Below are 18,679 nucleotides of genomic sequence, written 5' to 3' on the forward strand. Positions count from 1 at the left end.
TTAGGTACACTGTTTTGGACATAAGAGAGAGGAAAAATAAACTTTTTAATGTTGGATTTTTTATAAATAGGGTGTTTAAACAAAATAATAAAAGATGTGATCACGTTGCGTTAGTCATAGATGATGTGGGTTATTTGCCTATATAGCCAGAGTAAAAATGGCTTTTGCATGTTTTTCTTTTTCATATCAAGAATCTATTGTTTGATTATATTTTTTTGTATATGTTTTCTCACTGCCCTGAGGACGTCCCATCACGAGACAAAACGCGTCAGCTGTTGAAAGTACACTGTGAATTATGAAAATTTGTCGAAAAGAATTAAAGAAATCATTGAAAAAACTGAGAAGACGTCTCTATGGAATATAAATCATTGTGATTTGTTGTTACATATATTGGGCTTTGTGCATATGTGATTATTACGCTCCTTCCTTGTTCTATCTAATTTAACTTGGTTGTGGGGAGGTTGGCGGTACCTCCAAAGGGGGTTGAGCGTATCTATTAGATATTATTTTGCAAAATTGCCCTGTAGAGTGACCAATTTAAACCCCATATCACCTAATCCGCATTAGTAGTTTATCAGATCCAGTATGGGCCTGAATTCTGCCTTGGGACCTTTCTTTTTCACCAGGAAAAACCGGGAGTACAGACCTTGGTTTCGCTGTGGACGAGGGACTTTCTCTATTGCTTTCTTGCACAGAAGGATGTTTGCTTCTTTTTGCAACAGCTTTAGATTGTGATGAAAAAGTACCTTCGGATTGATAATGGGAGGAGGTTTCTTGAACTTTAGGAGGTAGCCATTTTGGATAATGCCGATAACCCACCTGTCCTTTGTTAATCTTCTCCACTCGTCCAAGTATAAAGCAATGCTTCCTCCTACCGGAGTGGACAACAGCTGCGGAGGAAGTCTCTTTTCATTGCTTCTGAGGCTGTTTTGCAGCAGAAGACTGTTGTCTATTTCGCCCTCTGCCTCGCCCAGGTCTGCACTGTTGAAATTGAGACCTCTGTTGGTTCTGGCCTTGATTTTGCGACGACCAGTTCGACGATTGCCCACGTTGCTGGAACGACCTTTTGTCATAAGGACGAAAATTACGCCGGCGGAAGTCTTTCTTCTTCTCCAGGCCCACTGCCTTCAGAGTGTCCAGCTCCGATTTCATCTTGGTCATCTCATCATCAGCATGAGATCCAAATGATGTCGATCCGTTGAAAGGTAGGTAACCATAAAAGGCGTTCATAGCGACCCAGCAAAGCCGCAGCACTAGCCACTCTCATAACCGAACCAGCTGTGTTACACATCCTTCGGCCCAAGGAATCCATATTTTTACTGTCTTTCTCAGGTGGGGCAGACGAGACAGACGTAGCCGAATGGGCCTTCCTGGCTGCAGCCACTATGAGAGAATCTGGTGGCGGATCTGTGCGTAGGAACATGGGGTCTTGATCAGGTGCTTTATACTTTTTCACAATGCTTGAAGGACCTGATCCTACAGTTGCTGGCGTCAAAAAAGTCTTCATTGCCGGTTCCAACAAACCAGGCACCAGTGGAAGAAGAGGCCTAGCAGAGGACTTTTGATGTAGAGTCTCAAAAATGACAGAAGATTTCACCTGAGGCACTGTCATAGTAATATTGAATGTACTCGCCCCACGACACAAAACCTCATTGAAGGTTCCCAAATCATCTACAGGCGAAACCCTGGAGGGTGGTGTTGCTGTAAGAAGACCTTGTTGAAGATGAAGATGCAGGAGATCTATGTCTTCTCTCAGGAGTAGTAGACCGATGCCTACTGCGTTCCCTAGAGCGTGAACGCCTTCACACTGGAGATCTGGATCTCCTTGGAGAACCACCAGCCGATGGTCTCGAAGCCCCCATAGTCAGTGGTCTTTGATTAGGTCTTGGCTGCATCTTCCAATGATGGATGCTTTCTAGCCATCTTGGAGACATAGCTGCAGGTGGTGTTTTACGCACCGGAGAGCCCTCCGGGGTAACCTGCACAATCTGCATTCCCAACGAAGAAGAAGAAGCAGATGAGCAAGCACTCCCAACTGAATGTGAAGACCCAGAAGCTGGAGCCTGCACCTCTCTGGGGACCACCTGTCTTTTTCCTGATGCTGACTTCCTTGACATCGAGTCAGAATGAGCCACCACTGAAGAATCCTGTTGTGGAGAAGCTCCGACCACAGGATATCTGTTCACCGATGCTCTTGACTGCAGGTCATGTGAAACAGACCTTGGAGGGTCATCCAACACCCTCAACGCTGACTCAGACCTCGACAAAGACCTATGAGAGGTCCGAGAGGCTGATCTAGAATGTCTCGACGTCGACCGTGCGACACGCAGTGGCGATCTCGACGTCGACTTCCTCGACGTCGGACATTTTCTCGACGCCGACTGGACCATCTCAAGCCTCGAGCCCGAGGCATGCCTCGACGTCGAACCATGTCTCGACGGCGATCTGGATCGTCTTGTCTTTTCAGGTCTCGACGTCGTACCTTCGTCTCTCGACGTCGATCGAACTGTTCCTCTCGACGTCGATTGCATTCTCTCTCTCGACGTCGAACGCATTGCTCTCGACGTCGTCCTCACAACAATCGACACCAGATGTCTCGACATCGATACACTTCTTGACTGCGACCTGGATCTCCGCTTCGACGCCGACTTATGCCTCACCGGCGGTGTCTTCGACGTCGATGCAGTTTTCTGCGGTCTCGACGTCGACGGTGATCTTGATTTCGACGCCACACTTACTTTCTTCGACGCTTCCTGATGTTGTTTTATCTTGCTTTTACCTTCAGGAGAAGCAGATCTTCGATGTTTTGAGTGAGAAGGGGACCTTCCAGATGACAAAACACTCCTTGCCCCCTTTTCACGACGTCCTTCTCTCTCCATAAGCCCCAAAAGCCTAACTTTTTCTCTCTCTTTCAAAGTTCTGCTAGAAAGCTTGAGGCAATGGTAACATTTTTCCACATCATGTGTGGAAGGTAGACAAACCACACAAACAGAATGAGGATCTGTTTTGGACATCTTCTTCCCACAGGAAGGACACTTGTAGAATAAAGGTGGCATAACTGACTAAAATTTTCTAAAGACTTAGTCAGAAAAGGTAGAAAAACACCACCAAAAGCCAATTCTGTCACAAAAGACAAGAAAACACCAAATTCTGACTGAAAACAGTCAAATTCAGCCGAGCTCAAGTTCCAGGTTCCTCACAGAACAAGCTGTAAAAAAGAACTGACCTAACTGTCACCTGTGGTGCATGATAGGAACAGAGTTCCCCTGGAGGCCTTAAAGGCAAAGTGTTCAGATTCTCTGATGCCTTAAAGGCGAGGTGTCAGTCTGATTTTCTATACAGGGATAGTTTTTTCTGTATGCAACCTTCTTAGGCTAATTGCCTTTTATTAAAAATTCTTTGATGAAAATAAAGGCTTTCTGCTGATTATGGAATGCTTTTGAGGCTCATGCCTTTTTATTGCATTATTTATATGATTTATTTTCATACTGCAGAAAATATGTAATTATGGCTTTATTAGCCTATAGGTTATGTTGGGCTGCATATTATTGGTTATACATATATATGTGTATAATTTGTTTAGTACTATGTACTACTATTATATGTATTTACACACACACATATATATATATATCTGTTTCCCTTCCTCCAACGAAACCGGGACACATTGACTGCGGTGCAAAACAGGGTCAGAGGGTTTCCTGCCAATAGTACTCCGTTTCACAAAAACGCTTCAAAAAGCGAACAATGCACTGTTTATCCAGTTTCAAACACCACTTCTTCAGACCAAAAGATCGTATTTTAACTTCTCCATATTTTTATTCCAGTATATTTTTATTCCAGTATATTTTTATTCCAGTTGCCTAAATTCCTTTTTGGGACTCACCAACTTAAACTTTTCATTTATGTTTGAGAAGGACAGTTAATTAATAATATAGGTAACCGGTATGGGTAAATTATAAAATGTTTATTACCTCCTTTTCGACAACAGAGACATGAATACAAGAACTGCTGACAATTTTATTAGTAGGACACTGTTCCAATATGACTGCTCTTTTGATATGTATTATAGTCCTTTGGTTATGTTTACACCAGGAAGTGGTATGTGAATTTTGCCGAAATTCCCACTTGGGACTCACCAACTTAAACTTTTTCATTTATGATTGAGAAGGACAGTTAATTGATAATATAAGCAACTTGTATGGGTAAATTATGAAATGTTTATTACCTCCTTTTCGACAACAGAGACATGAATGTAAGAACTGCTGTCAATTTCACTAGTAGGATACTGTTCCAATGTGGCTGCTCCTTTGTTGATACGAATCATAGTCCTTTGTTTATGTTTTCACCAGGAAGTGGTATGTGAAACTATTTAAATATGTCTTTGAGGAATACAATTCACCCGTGATCAAGCCGAGTGTTCGGTGAAACGCGTTGGGTTGGTTCCATGAACTGTTGTCATGCTGGAATAAAAATATGGAGAATATAAAATACGATCTTTTGGTCTGAAGAAGTGGTGTTTGAAACTGGATAAAGAGTGCATTGTTCGCTTTTTGAAGCGTTTTTGTGAAACGGAATATATATATATATATATATATATATATATATATATATATATATATTCACTGAAAAAACCATAGGTTATAGACCATATATAGTTAGGAATTAGCATTTAAAAAACCTTATTTTACTCACACAAAACCATTGAAATTCCATATATAGTTAGTTGTACTAATTATATATCGCGCACCCGCAATCCACTGCTGATCATGTCACATATTACATCATTCATGACATGGTCAGTGACATCACTGATGACATCACTGATGACATCTCAAATGACATCACTGATGACATCACTGATGACATCTCAAATGACATCCGTTTCACCTAAAGACATGCTGTAGTGGGGCGCCCCTTTACCATTTCAGTTGCCATTCCGCCCGCTTTTGCTACACTGTGCCTCTTCCGCTATTCAGCTGTTTACCGCCCGCTCTTTCGACTACAGCGTCTCGCTCACCATGTAGTTGAGTTGCTCCCGCTCTTGCGGTGCAGCGATAGGCGGCTGCCACAGGACTCTCAAAATGGCGGCCGGCTCTTCAGATTTGGGCGTGGTCCACTAAAATGGCCCTGCGACACCTTGGAACTCGGACGCTTGTCTGCTAGAGCTTGGGCTCCATTCTCGAAAGCGTCCCCTCAGCCTTGAAGATTCTACAAAAGTCTTGGGGGCCCCCGACTCCCGCAGGCTTCTGGAGGGGAGCAGCTAGCATGATTGCTCGTGGAATGGCCACGACGGAGCTACGAAATGGTGGTGCTCTCATGCTAACGCCAGCTTCAGTCTGAAACATCCAGAAACACTGTAGACTACCAATTCGATCAGTTCCGGTAGCGCCCCAACGTGACCCGGTAGAGAAGAACTTGCCCTGCCCTCTTTGACTGATGGTTCTTGTTGCCTGTCCCTTCTGTTGTCATTTAACAGAACTATTTAGCCTGCTGAAAGGGGTTGTGTTCCGACCGCTGGTTGGTGGAGACATTTTGACTATATTCTGGACCTGCGTTGTCGCGTAATGCGTCATATGACGCGCCGCGTTAGCGCATCCGGAAGTGATCCGGGGCGCGGCGCGCAGCGCGTAACGTAGGCATAACAGGTCATGTGACTTGTTAATAAAACTTTTCTTTGGTTCATTTTACTTTTCTTATTCTAATGATGAAAGGCTTGGTCATATGACCTAAAAATTACGCTTTTTATTACTTTCGAACATTATTTTTTCTTAAACATATGTTATAATGTTCCAGGCTAATGTACTTTCCCGGAAAATTTACAACTGTCCTGCAAGTAAAATATATTCCTTTTTCGAGAAAAAGGGCGTTTCTTCGTCCCATGACGGAGCCGTTGAGCAAAAGAGGGTCGGCCTGCTGTCTTAGTCGCCGATACGCCTGAATATCAGATTCTTATCGATCACTTTATGTTGCAGGAGTAGAAAACACAACAGCCCTTGACCATTTATCTTTACTGCGTTCCTGCGTATTATACCTTTTACCCTTCATGTAATTGGACTGCTTTATTTCACTTGCCTTTTACTGATTCTAAAACAGTGACTATTATTAAAAACTTTACCAATGTAAATACTACTACCATGTTTTCTTTTAAAAACCTTTATTGTGAAAATGTCAGTATACAAATACGGGCCTATAACCACGTGGGCCGGCCACGGAGCAAACTGTAATCGTATATGATGAGTAGACATTTACACTGTAGAGGAACGTAACGGGCGGGCCATTAGGTTGCAAGAACTAAGGTGTCTAACAGTTGCGGAATCGGTGGACGTACATTTTATAATTAAAATACGACAGAGCCAGTTACAATAAAATTATCTAGATATACATTTGCGGGCAAGTACCATGGGTGACGTTAATTCGAACTTTCAATAGTATTTATTTATTTATTTATTTTGTGATTTATAGAGCGCCTGGTGACCCGAAGGCATCCCCGCGCTGTAAGGTTGTGAAATCCAGGAAGGGGAGACCAGGAACTATTTGGGGAAGAGGAAGGTTTTAAGTTTTTTACGGAAGAGGGCGTGACATGGTTCAAGGCGCAACATGCGAGGGAGGGCGTTCCATTTTGAAGAGGCCTTAACCGAGAAGCGGCGGCCACCGGTGCGCGACTTCTTAAATCTTGGGACAGTGGCCAGAAGTTCGCTGCCAGAGCGGAGGTTTCTGGGGGCTTTGTAGGGGGTGATCAAGTCTTTGAGGGCGGCAGGTCCAGCCCCATTGATGAGTTTGTGAGTGGTGCACAGGGCCTTGAACTCTACTCGCTGGCGCACAGGGAGCCAGTGCAGAGATTTAAGAGCCGGTGTGGTCGGGGCTCTGGGAGGAAGGTTCAGAATGAGTCTCGCCGCAGCGTTTTGAGCACGTTGGAGTTTGGCCAAGGTGTATTCAGGAGCGCCGAGATACGCTGCGTTGCCGTAGTCCAACCGTGCTAGTATGAGCCCTTGGACCAGAAGTTTTCAGGACAGGGGGGGAAGGAGAGGGAGGATCTTGCGGATTGATCGGAGAAGGCCAAAGCAAGTCCCAGCGGTCTTGGCTGCCTGGGTCTTCATGGAAAGGTCCTGCTCCAGCCAGAAACCTAGTGTTTTGATTTCTGTCTTAGGCGTGGGAATATCACCGAAGGTGTCCGGCCAAACTGATGGAGGGATGGAGGACCATTTTTTACCCAGGAGCATGATTTCGGTTTTAGTACCATTCAGCTTCAGAGAGGATTCGCACATCCAGGTGTGTATATCTTGCAGGCAGTTCAATAGGATTTCTGGGTTATTGTCCAGATGGGAAAGAGAGACGACGAGTTGGGTATCGTCGGCATAGTTGACTATTTTTATCCCGTAGGGGGTCACAACATCTTCCAAGGGGGCCATGTAAACATTAAACAGGGTGGGACTAAGCGAGGACCCCTGGGGCACTCCACATGTGAGAGGGAGGGGATCTGAACGGGAGTTGCCGTCCCACACCTGAAATGAACGACCGGAAAGGAAGGAATCGATCCAAGCATGTGCGGTTCCCATAATTCCTGCCCTGGCCAGGCGGTGGAGGAGGACACGGTGATCCACCGTGTCAAAGGCGGCACTGAGGTCCAGGAGGATCACTGCCACTGATCCTCCTGAATCCAGGATACATCTTGCCTCCTCGATAACGGAGAGGAGTGCAGTGTCTGTGCCTTGGCCCGGCCGGAATCCTGTTTGTGACTGACGTAAGATTTTGTTCGTCTCAAGGAAGTGGGAGAGTTGCACGTTAACTAATTTCTCAGCTATCTTGCTGATGCAGGGGAGGAGAGATATGGGTCTATAGTTCGCCATATCGTCCGGGTTCAAGTGGGGCTTTTTAAGCAAGGCCTTGACGACTGCGCTTTTCCAAGTGGAAGGCACTGTGCCGTGGGTAAGAGAAGTGTTGATGAGGTCCCTGATGATGGGGGATGTGCTGAGAGACACTGTTTTTAAGAATTTGACGGGTGCCGGGTCCAAGGGGGATCCGCTTCTCATTTTGGCCAGCGTGGCGGTGACCTCATCGAGGGAGACTCCTTTGAAGGAGGTCAACCGCGGGCTGGTAGAGCAGGCGTCTATATCAGCCGGGTTGAGGGGGCTGATCGGGGGAAGGGACTCCAGTATCCGCATGATTTTGGAATCGAAGTATGCGGCTAAGTCCTTACTTCTATCCGGAGGAGAAGGGGGAGCGACGGGGGCTGAGGGGGTGTTGAGCAATTCCTTGACTATCAAGTAAGATTCTTTGGCTGAATTGGCCGCATTTTTTATTCTATTATCATAGAATATAGTCTTGGCTAGTTTAATGGCCGATTTATAGAGTCTTACCGCTCTGTTGTAGGTGTCCTTATTGCTATGAAGCCAGTCTTTCCTCCATAGTCTTTCCGCCTTTTTACACTCTTTGCGGAGGTCTCGAAGTTCAGAGGTGTACCATGGGGCATAGCCCTTGGTCCTATCTTTGATCTCCCGATTTTTTATGGGAATGATACTGTCGAGGGAGGAAAAAAACCAGTCTCTGACTTGGGTGTCAGCCTCGGACGGGTCCGCCACAAGACTCGGGGTAGAGGAGTCCAGAGCAGTAGACCAGTCCACCGCAGTGAGTTTGGCCCACGATCTATCCTTGGTGAAGATGGAGGGTTTATGGGGTTTCTTAGTGGCCCCAGGAATGTGGAATGCGACCAGAAAGTGGTCCGTCCATGGGAGCGGATGGGAGCTAATAAATTGGAGAGAGGGGATGTTCGAGAACACCGGATCGAGAAGGTGCCCTTTTATGTGTGTTGGGCCGGTGTTGGCAAGTAGAAGGCCATGAGCCGCCAGGTCACAAATAAGGTCAGCTGCTCCTATATCCAGAGGGTCGTCGAAGTGGATATTGAGGTCGCCTGTTATTAGGAAATTCGATGTCAGGTGGGCTGAGGAGGAAACAGTTTCCAGGAGGGACGCTGCAAAGGGGGCGAAGTGGCCGGGAGGCCGGTAGACCAAGAGGCCTGACAGGGAGCTGGTCGGGGTTAGCTGGATAGTGAAGAGACAGCTCTCTGATTCCCGGGTTGCCATTTCGTTGATGCGACAGGCAAGGTGCTCCCTGTGGATGATGGCTATACCACCTCCTCTTCCTAAGGGGCGCGGATGAGACAAGATGAGAAAGCCTGGGGGGAGAGCCAGTACCATGTCAGAATTAGAATGCTCAGTAATCCACGTTTCTGTCAAGAAGAGTATGTCCAAATTGGAATCGACGATGAGGTGATTAATAAGCAAAGCATGCTTAGGGAGCGATCTGCAATTGAGAGTCGCAATTTTAAGGACAGGTGGTGGGACCGGGGGTTTTGGGAGGAGTGACTTCGCCGGTTTGCAGTTGTTACAGCTAAAGTAGGAGATATTCGAATCATGCGGGGCGAGGCATGTGCAGATGCCACTGGGTCTAAGGCTAAGAAGCTCTCTACGTGAGTAGCTTACCTTCGTGCTGAGAGGGACAGGCAGGGAGTCTGGCCCTAGGCCCGGCCGTGCGCGGACGGGTGCAGACGGGCTTGCCTTAGGCGCGCCTTCGGCGCGCAAACGGTGCTCCCGCTGCGCTCGACCGCTGCGCTGGTATGGCCGGCACATTTGTAGTTTCCTGGGGTGGGCGTGGCCTCGCAGTGGGCGTGGCTATCGCCTTTAGGGCGTTTCCTGACTAGCGAGGGGTCGCTGTTCCAGGGGGTCGAGGAGGGCGGTGACAGCGCGTATAGATCGGCGCTTTAGAGCGAGTGAGCCCAGTGAGTATTAAAATTCTAACAGAGAACAAAAGAGTACAGTTTTAAAATCAACACACACAGTCCTCCGGCTTCCGCCTCAGAGGATGACACAGACGATGTACAGTAATCAATAACACATCAGAACTTAATATCAATAGGGATGTCGAAATATTCAATCAATTCTCGTCCCCGCCCGCCATGTGCTTCAAAACTGCATACGTATCTCGTGATTTCAAGGTTCTGCAACCAGTACACAACAAGGAGTTACGAGTCCCATTTATTCCGGCGCCATTTTGGGCGAGGACGGGCAGGTCCAGGATATAGTCAAAATGTCTCTACCAACCATCGACTATGATGATGTTCATATGCTGTATTTATTAGAGTAACACTCATCTGTCCACATGAAATTAATTTGCCACAATCTAAACATGTCATTTTAATCTTTCCAAAGTTCTTCTAAATATTTGGGACCGTTTCCCTTGCCTCTGATGCTGTCAGTGCCACTTCTTTGATGAATGTACTGGCAGGTCGGGGGTTCTCCTCCAAATCTCTCTTTTATGCAGCACTATAATTAATCGGTGCCACCTCTCCATATGACGATGCATGGTATAGTTACCATAACTATATTTTTTTTCGGTTCCTCTGGAGAGTACATCGTGGCAGATGAAGCGTGTAACGTACCGGGCATTTACCTTTTTTGCATGTAGAGGAAAGGAAAAAAAATTCGAGCGTCCGAGTTCTAAGGTGTCCCAGGGCCATTTTAGTGGACAAGGCCCAAATCCAAAGAACAGGCCGCCATTTTGAGAGTCCTGTTGCAGCCGCCTGTCGCTGTAGCATCAAGAGCGGCCGAAACTCAGCTGAATGGCAAATGAAACGGTAAAGGGGCGCCCCACTACAGCAGACGAGCCTCCACCTGGGAAGGCCCGTTCACGCCGCCTCCCCCCCCCCCTTCGGGCACCCCACGCCGTTATTCGGAGCAGGATTGTAGGATGGCCACACCAGTGCGGCAACTTGCTAGACACCACCTCGGTGCCAACCGAATCTCAGCGCCTTGTGGTGTCTTCTATTCAGAAAATATTGTTGTGCTGCCTTCGACCTATTCGCCGCAAGTGCGCACGCAACTCAGCTGCATAGCGAGTGAAACACCAAGGGGCGCCCCACTGCAGCCGAGGAACCTTCATCTTGGGGGCGACGCACAGCATCACATTGCTTTCCAATGCAGTCAGATCCTCAAACAACCCCCACTGACTGACGCGAACTCACAGGCCAACGGAGCGCCCCATGCCGACTTTCGGCGCAGCATTGTAGGATGGCCACACCAGTGCGACAACTTGCAAGACACCACCTCGGTGCCATCCGGATCTTGGCGCGTTGCGCTGCCTTTGGCCCTATTCGCACATCGGTCCGCTACTGACGCCACCTCACAGGCCAACGGGGCGCCCCACGCCGACTTTCAGCATTGTAGGATGGCCACACCAATGCGGCAACTTGCTAGACACCACCTCGGAGCCATCCGGATCTTGGCGCGTTGTGCTGCCTTTGGCCTATTCGCACATCGGTCCGCTACTGACGCCACCTCACAGGCCAACGGGGCGCCCCACGCCGACTTTCAGCATTGTAGGATGGCCACACCAGTGCGGCAACTTGCTAGACACCACCTCGGTGCCATCCGGATCTTGGCGCGTTGTGCTGCCTTCGGCCTATTCGCACATCGGTCCGCTACTGACGCCGCCTCACGTGCCAACGGATTTTCTACGCTTTTTATACCCTATGCCGCATAACAGGTCATGTGACTTGTTTATAAAACTTTTCATTGGTTCATTTTACTTTTGGTTTCCTAATGATGGAAGGCTTGATCATATGACCTAAAAATAACACTTTTCATTGGATGAAAACTTTTTTTTTTCCCAAACGATGAAAGCCCCACCTTGTTTCTGGATGTTTCAGACTGAAGCTGGCGTCAGCATGAAAGCACCACCATCTCGTGGCTCCGTCGTGGTCATTCCGCGAGCAATCATGGCAGCCGCTCCCCACCGGAAGCCTGCAGGAGTCGGGGGCCCCCAAGACTTTTGTAGAATCCTCAAGGCTGAGGGGACGCTTTCGAGAATGGGGTCCAAGACCTAGCAGACAAGCGTCCGATTTCCAAGGTGTCCCAGGGTCATTTCAGTGGACCAGGCCCAAAAAGGAAAGAGCCTGCCGCCATTTTGAGAGTCCTGTGGCAGCCGCCTATCGCTGCACCGCAAGAGTGGGCGCAACTCAGCTGAATGGCGGATTTTGACACAGTGGACCAAAAGCGGACGGAATGGCAACTGAAACGGTAAAGGGGCGCCCCACTACAGCAGACGAGCCTCCACCTGGGGAGGCCCGTTCACGCCGCCTCACCCCCCCCCCCGGGGCGCCCCACGCCCTTATTCGGAGGGCGGCAACACACTGGACATCACCTTGGTGCCATCCACATTTCAGCGCGTTCTGCTGCCTTGGAACTATTCGCACAACAGACCGCTACTGACGACTCACCCCCCGGGATGCCCCACGCCGGATACCCAAATCAGTGCGGCACCCAGGCAACATCACCTGGTTGCCGTCCAGAAATCAGGACGTTGTGCTGCCTTGGGACTATTCGCACAACCGACCGCTACTGACCATTGTTCCTTCTTTTTCCCTAAAAATGTTTAAATGTTTTTACTGTTTTTGTTTTGTTGTATATATTTATAAGTTATTAAAGTTTTATAATCCTACTACTTTGTTGGAGTGCTACATATTTTTAATGTGACACATAATTGTAAAAACTTTGATGTACAAAGAGTCATCCCTGGAATCTTCCGCTTCAGGCTCGGTCCCCTCCCCAATCACAATACAGGATGGTTTTCAGATAGTAGGAACGCGTGTGGTGTGACAGATCTCATCGGGTGTGGGCCTTGATCTACTATAACTCCTTTGAAGAGGGGTGATTCTTTACAGCTGGGGCCATAAACTACATCTGCAGGGCTAGCTGATAGCCTGGGACCGGCCTGGACAATCGGACACAGAGGAAGAGGAGTGTCAGAGGGTGCGGTAGTGAATAGGGCGAAAGGGAGGTGTCAGGCGGGCACAGGGTGTGATTCTCAGGGAAGAGCAGCGCAGATGGGGGGAGGTTTATTGCCCATGCATAAGACAGAGAGCGGGGGTGACCAGTGCCTGGGGGAGATGCTTGCGAGGGTGGGGAGCCATGCTAAGGATCGACAGCGTGCAGAGAGTGGGTCTGGTCAAGGCATCTAAAATGGCTGCCGTGCACGACAAAAGTGTGGCATTTGAAAAAAGGCAAGATGGCGCAGACTATGTTTTTCAACACTTCCTGATTTCCTTCGAATCGAACGTTAACAGACGTTATCTCTCCCACACTACCGGTCCCCCTGGGCTTAAACGCCGAGATGGTAGGGACTGCATCCCGTGGAGATAGGCCGAGACATCACTCAGCAGAAAAAAAAGAAAAAAAAAAGTCTATAAACATACAATAAGTTAAAAGTCAATCATTCTTGTTTCCTTGTAGTACGCTCCCCAGTCCGCTTCCCGTTACGCTAACCGGGCGCACCCCACCAAAAAAAACGTTTTTTTTTTGGGTTTTTTTGCCCCGCGGAGCCCTTTTAAAGCCTCCACATCAAACCTATGGGGTCAGGGAGGATCTACTATGCCCCCTTATGGTCATTTGCCCCTTCGCTTTGGCCTCCTCTTGTCTCTCTATCCTACCGAGAGACAAGATGGCGGCCGCTACGGACTGTTTGGAATGTTTACAGACGCCGGAGAACCAATCAGCTTCGCTTCACAAAGCTCCGTAACGCGAAAAGTACGCGAAGCGGAGCGCTGCCCGGAGCGCTGTTACAGATATATATCTTTTTTTGAACGTTAATTTCTCAAAATCCACTGGAGCACATATATTGAGACCTAGCAAAGGCACATCGGGCTACCAGTCCCTACAATTGTGCCAAGTTTCGTGCAAATCCATTCAGCCGTTCGGGCTAAAAGTGAGGCCAACCGCCCTATGGAAATTAACATTGGAAAAACGCGTTTTGGGACCCCCCTTTTTTCTCGGCCCCCCCTTGACGAACCCCCCCCAACATTTCAGGGGCTGCTCAGAAACAAAATGTGCCATTTTCCTGAAAATTTCAGCCAATTCCGTCCACAAACGCCAAAGTTATTAGACATAGAATTTTCAAAAATCCCATAGAGAAAAAATCCTAACTATATATACCTACTGGCGACCGCCAGTAGGTAATATATATATATATATATATATATATATATATATATATTATTATATGTTCCGGGTTCCCGCTCATGGGCGGAGATTATTCAGTGCTTATGACAATTAATGAGTATCCCCTGGAAGAGAACGGACTGCTATTGTATGGCAGTGAACAAACACAAGTCCTATCCTCACCACAGATCGCCAATGTTAGAAATTGGGTCTCTAGTTGGCAAGTAGGAGGAACAATCTCAGTCAGGGTAAATCACAGCACACAATCCATCTCTCATCCACGAAAGGGGGCTTAAGGAAAATCCTGGATTTCAGGTTAGTGGCCTGTAACACAGAGATGTCCAATCCTGACAATCCCTATTTCCCCCTTGTCTCACTGCCTGGGAGGAATTCACAAAGACCAACTGCCAGCTACACCTAGTTATGTGACCCATGACCAGGCTGCAGGCACCAAATGGTTAGGAAAAGAAAATGCCAACACTCTAAAAGGGAAGTTTTTAGAATCATAAATTCAAATTCAACTTACCATTAAAGAGTGTTTAAATTACAATTCACCAGACACCAAACATGACTTTCCTACCTGCTCCCAAGCAAAGTTTATCACTTATTAAATGTAATAAGTGTAGGAGATTAGAATCTGCTCCCTATGGTTACCCCCACTTTTTGCTGTGTTTCACTGGTTTTTCGACTTAAGTCTGGCCGTAGCCCTGCTAATCAGGACCACAGCCTAGCTGTTCTCTCTCTAAATTGATACCATGTACTTTAGGTACATCCCGGATTGGTTACTGGGTTACCCTTGTGAGTCCATGTATATGGTACCTCAGATACCCGGGGCATAGGTACCCCAGAGGCCCACCATGGGCTGTAGCATGTATTATCCCTCCCCTGGACAGCCTTCCAAAATGGCACCACAGGTCTGCAACTGCAGCCTGGGTAAGGTGGTGTAAGCACCCCTTACTGGGATATAGTATACCTACATCCATATATATATTCACTGAAAAAACCATAGGTTATAGACCATATATAGTTAGGAATTAGCATTTAAAAAACCTTATTTTACTCACACAAAACCATTGAAATTCCATATATAGTTAGTTGCACTAACTATATATCGCGCACCTGCAATCCACTGCTGATCATGTCACATATTACATCATTCATGACATGGTCAGTGACATCACTGATGACATCACTGATGACATCTCAAATGACATCACTGATGACATCACTGATGACAACATCCAGTGACTGTATGTTTCTGTAAAGTTAAAATATGTCTTACATATTGAAGAATGAGTGGATGTATAAGTGTCTGGATGAAGGATTTAGTAGGTGCGTGACTGACTGTATGAGTGAGTGATTAAATGTGTCTCACTGAATGCATGGGTTAGTGACTAAACTGTCTTAATTTGTGCATCATTATGTCTGTTGTTCTGTAAACTGCTGCATGTGTTGATCATTAGCTATACGAGAGGCTATATGTGTTATTAATTGGTTGCCCAAGTATTTCTATGGGAGATTGAGTTTGTGTGGGGGTGGCTGGAAGGTGTGTGACTCTATGCATAGATGTGTGAACAGTTTATTCACTAGGTGTATGAGTTCAAGAGTGCATGTGGAAACAGCTACATGGGCAGTTGACTGTGTGCATGAGTGTATTGATGAGTGAATGGATATCTCAATGCTACATGTCATAGTAAGTACATATGTAAAACACAGTACATGTGAGAGTTGGCATATATAAATAACTGTGCATGAGAGCCACCGAATGAGTGAGTGGTTGTATCGATCATTGTGAACTTGTATCAGGGATTGTATAAGAGAGTAAATATGTGTTAGTATATGTTTCAATAAGTAAGGTGTGTTTAACTGTATAGTTGAAGAAATGGAGATGAGATTGTTTCTTTGCATGACTGACTGGGTGTGTGAGTAACTCCATGGATGAGTGGCAGTGTGTGAGTGTCTGTATACACTGAGTGTATCTAAGGTTATATTAGAGTCTGAAGAGGTTTATCGTATTAGCACAAGAATGATGTCAAATGAGATGTCATCAGTGATGTCATCAGTGATGTCATTTGAGATGTCATCAGTGATGTCATCAGTGATGTCACTGACCATGTCATGAATGATGTAATATGTGACATGATCAGCAGTGGATTGCAGGTGCGCGATATATAGTTAGTGCAACTAACTATATATGGAATTTCAATGGTTTTGTGTGAGTAAAATAAGGTTTTTTAAATGCTAATTCCTAACTATATATGGTCTATAACCTATGGTTTTTTCAGTGAATTTTCAAGGTTTTGTAAATGCTAATTCCTAACTATATATGGTCTATAACCTATGGTTTTTTCAGTGAATTTCAATGGTTTTTTAATAGCAAATATCATAAGCTGTCGAATGTCAAGTACGTGGTAAGTGAAAACATTTTCGTGTTTATGCACACTGATCTGCTTTGAATGGTGCCCCCCCCCCCTCATTTCTATTAGGAGTACTCTCTCTTTGCAGATAGTGAAAGGTAGTTAACGCAGGTCTTTGCCCCCATTGTAATCCGTCGTGCCTGCTTCTCTCTCCATTTGATTGATTGTTATCCAAGTATTTACTGTTTTAGAATTAGTTCTCTTTGGTTCATTCTCTATTTACAAACAAACACAGAGTCGCAATACTCTGTTTAGTCTTTGCAGATAACGAAAAATCGTGTAAAAAAAAAGAAAAGGAATCGAGCAAAATCAGTAGGCCACTAATGGGATCTCTTTTTGACCTCGCTAAAATAGAAACATTAGGAACAACCCCTCATGACAAATACAAAACTAGTGAGATGAACTGAACTCCACACAATGATGGCTGCAAAACAGCTCGGCTCCGCCACCCACCCCGCCCAAAATAACAATAAAGAACGGCTGCCATGATTGGTTGCGGAATGACCACGACGGAGCTACGAAATGGTGCTGCTCTCATGCTAACCCCAGCTTCAGTCTGAAACATCCAGAAACACTGTAGACTACCAATTCGATCAGTTCCGGTAGCGCCCCAATGTAACCCGGTAGAGAAGAACTAGCTCTCCCCTCTTTGACTGATGGTTCTTGTTGCCTGTCCCTTCTGTTGTCATTTAACAGAACTATTTAGCCTGCTGAAAGGGGTTGTGTTCCGACCGCTGGTTGGTGGAGACATTTTGACTATATTCTGTACCTGCGTTGTCGCGTAATGCGTCATATGACGCGCCGCGTTAGCGCATCCGGAAGTCATCCGGGGCGCGCAGCGCGTAACGTAAGCATAACAAGTCATGTGACTTGTTAATAAAACTTTTCATTGGTTCATTTTACTTTTCTTATTGTAATGATGAAAGGCTTGGTCATATGACCTAAAAATTACGCTTTTCATTACTTCTGAACATTATTTTTTCTTAAATATATGTTATAATGTTCCAGGCTAATGTACTTTCCCGGAAATTTTACAACTGTCCTGCAAGTAAAATATATTCTTTTTTCGAGAAAAAGAGCGTTTCTTCGTCCCATGACGGAGCCATTGAGCAAAAGAGGGTCGACCTGCTGTCTTAGTCGCCGATACGCCTGAATATGAGATTCTTATCGATCACTTTATGTTGCAGGAATAGAAAACACAACAGCCCTTGACCATTTATCTTTACTGCGTTCCTTCGTATTATACCTTTTACCCTTCATGTAATTGGTCTGCTTTATTTCACTTGCCTTTTAATGATTCTAAAACAGTCACTATTATTAAAAACTTTACCAATGTATATACTACTACCATGTTTTCTTTTAAAAACCTTTATTGTGAAAATTTCATTATACAAATACGAGCCTATAACCACGTGGGCCTGCCACAGAGCAAACTGTAATCGTATATGATGAATAGACATTTACACTGTAGAGGAACGTAACGGGCGGGCCATTAGGTTGCAAGAACTAAGGTGTCTAACAGTTACGGAATCGGTGGACGTACATTTTATAATTAAAATACGACAGGGCCAGTTACAATAAAATTATCTAGATATACATTTGCGGGCAAGTACCATGGGTGACGTTAATTCGAACTTTCAACAGTACAGTAATCAATAACACATCAGAACTTAATATCAATAGGGATGTCGAAATATTCAAACAATTCTCGTCCCCGCCCGCCATGTGCTTCAAAACTGCATACGTATCTCGTGATTTCAAGGTTCTGCAACCAGTACACAACAAGAAGTTACGAGTCCCATTTATTCCGGCGCCATTTTGGGCGAGGACGGGCAGGTCCAGGATATAGTCAAAATGTCTCTACCAACCATCGACTATGATGATGTTCATATGCTGTATTTATTAGAGTAACACTCATCTGTCCACATGAAATTAATTTGCCACAATCTAAACATGTCATTTTAATCTTTCCAAAGTTCTTCTAAATATTTGGGACCGTTTCCCTTGCCTCTGAAGCTCTCAGTGCCACTTCTTTGATGAATGTACTAGCAGGTCAGGGGTTCTCCTCCAAATCTCTCTTTTATGCAGCACTATAATTAATTGGTGCCACCTCTCCATATGACGATGCATGGTATAGTTACCACAACTATATTTTTTTTCGGTTCCTCTGGAGAGTTCATCGTGGCAGATGAAGCGTGTAACGTACCGGGCATTTACCTTTTTTTGCATGTACAGGAAAGGAAAAAAAAATCGAGCGTCCGAGTTCTAAGG

The 18,679-nt window shown here is 45.9% G+C and overlaps 1 protein-coding gene across 1 annotated transcript in view; it reads right to left on the minus strand.

The window, feature by feature from the left end:
* Nucleotides 1-18,679, minus strand: part of LOC144752267 (apolipoprotein L1-like) — a 383,520-nt gene that overhangs the window by 63,337 nt on the left and 301,504 nt on the right. The window lies entirely within an intron of this gene.

This window comes from Lissotriton helveticus, chromosome 4_2 (genome assembly GCF_964261635.1).
Source record: "Lissotriton helveticus chromosome 4_2, aLisHel1.1, whole genome shotgun sequence".
In the NCBI taxonomy this organism is placed as follows: Eukaryota; Metazoa; Chordata; class Amphibia; order Caudata; family Salamandridae; genus Lissotriton; species Lissotriton helveticus.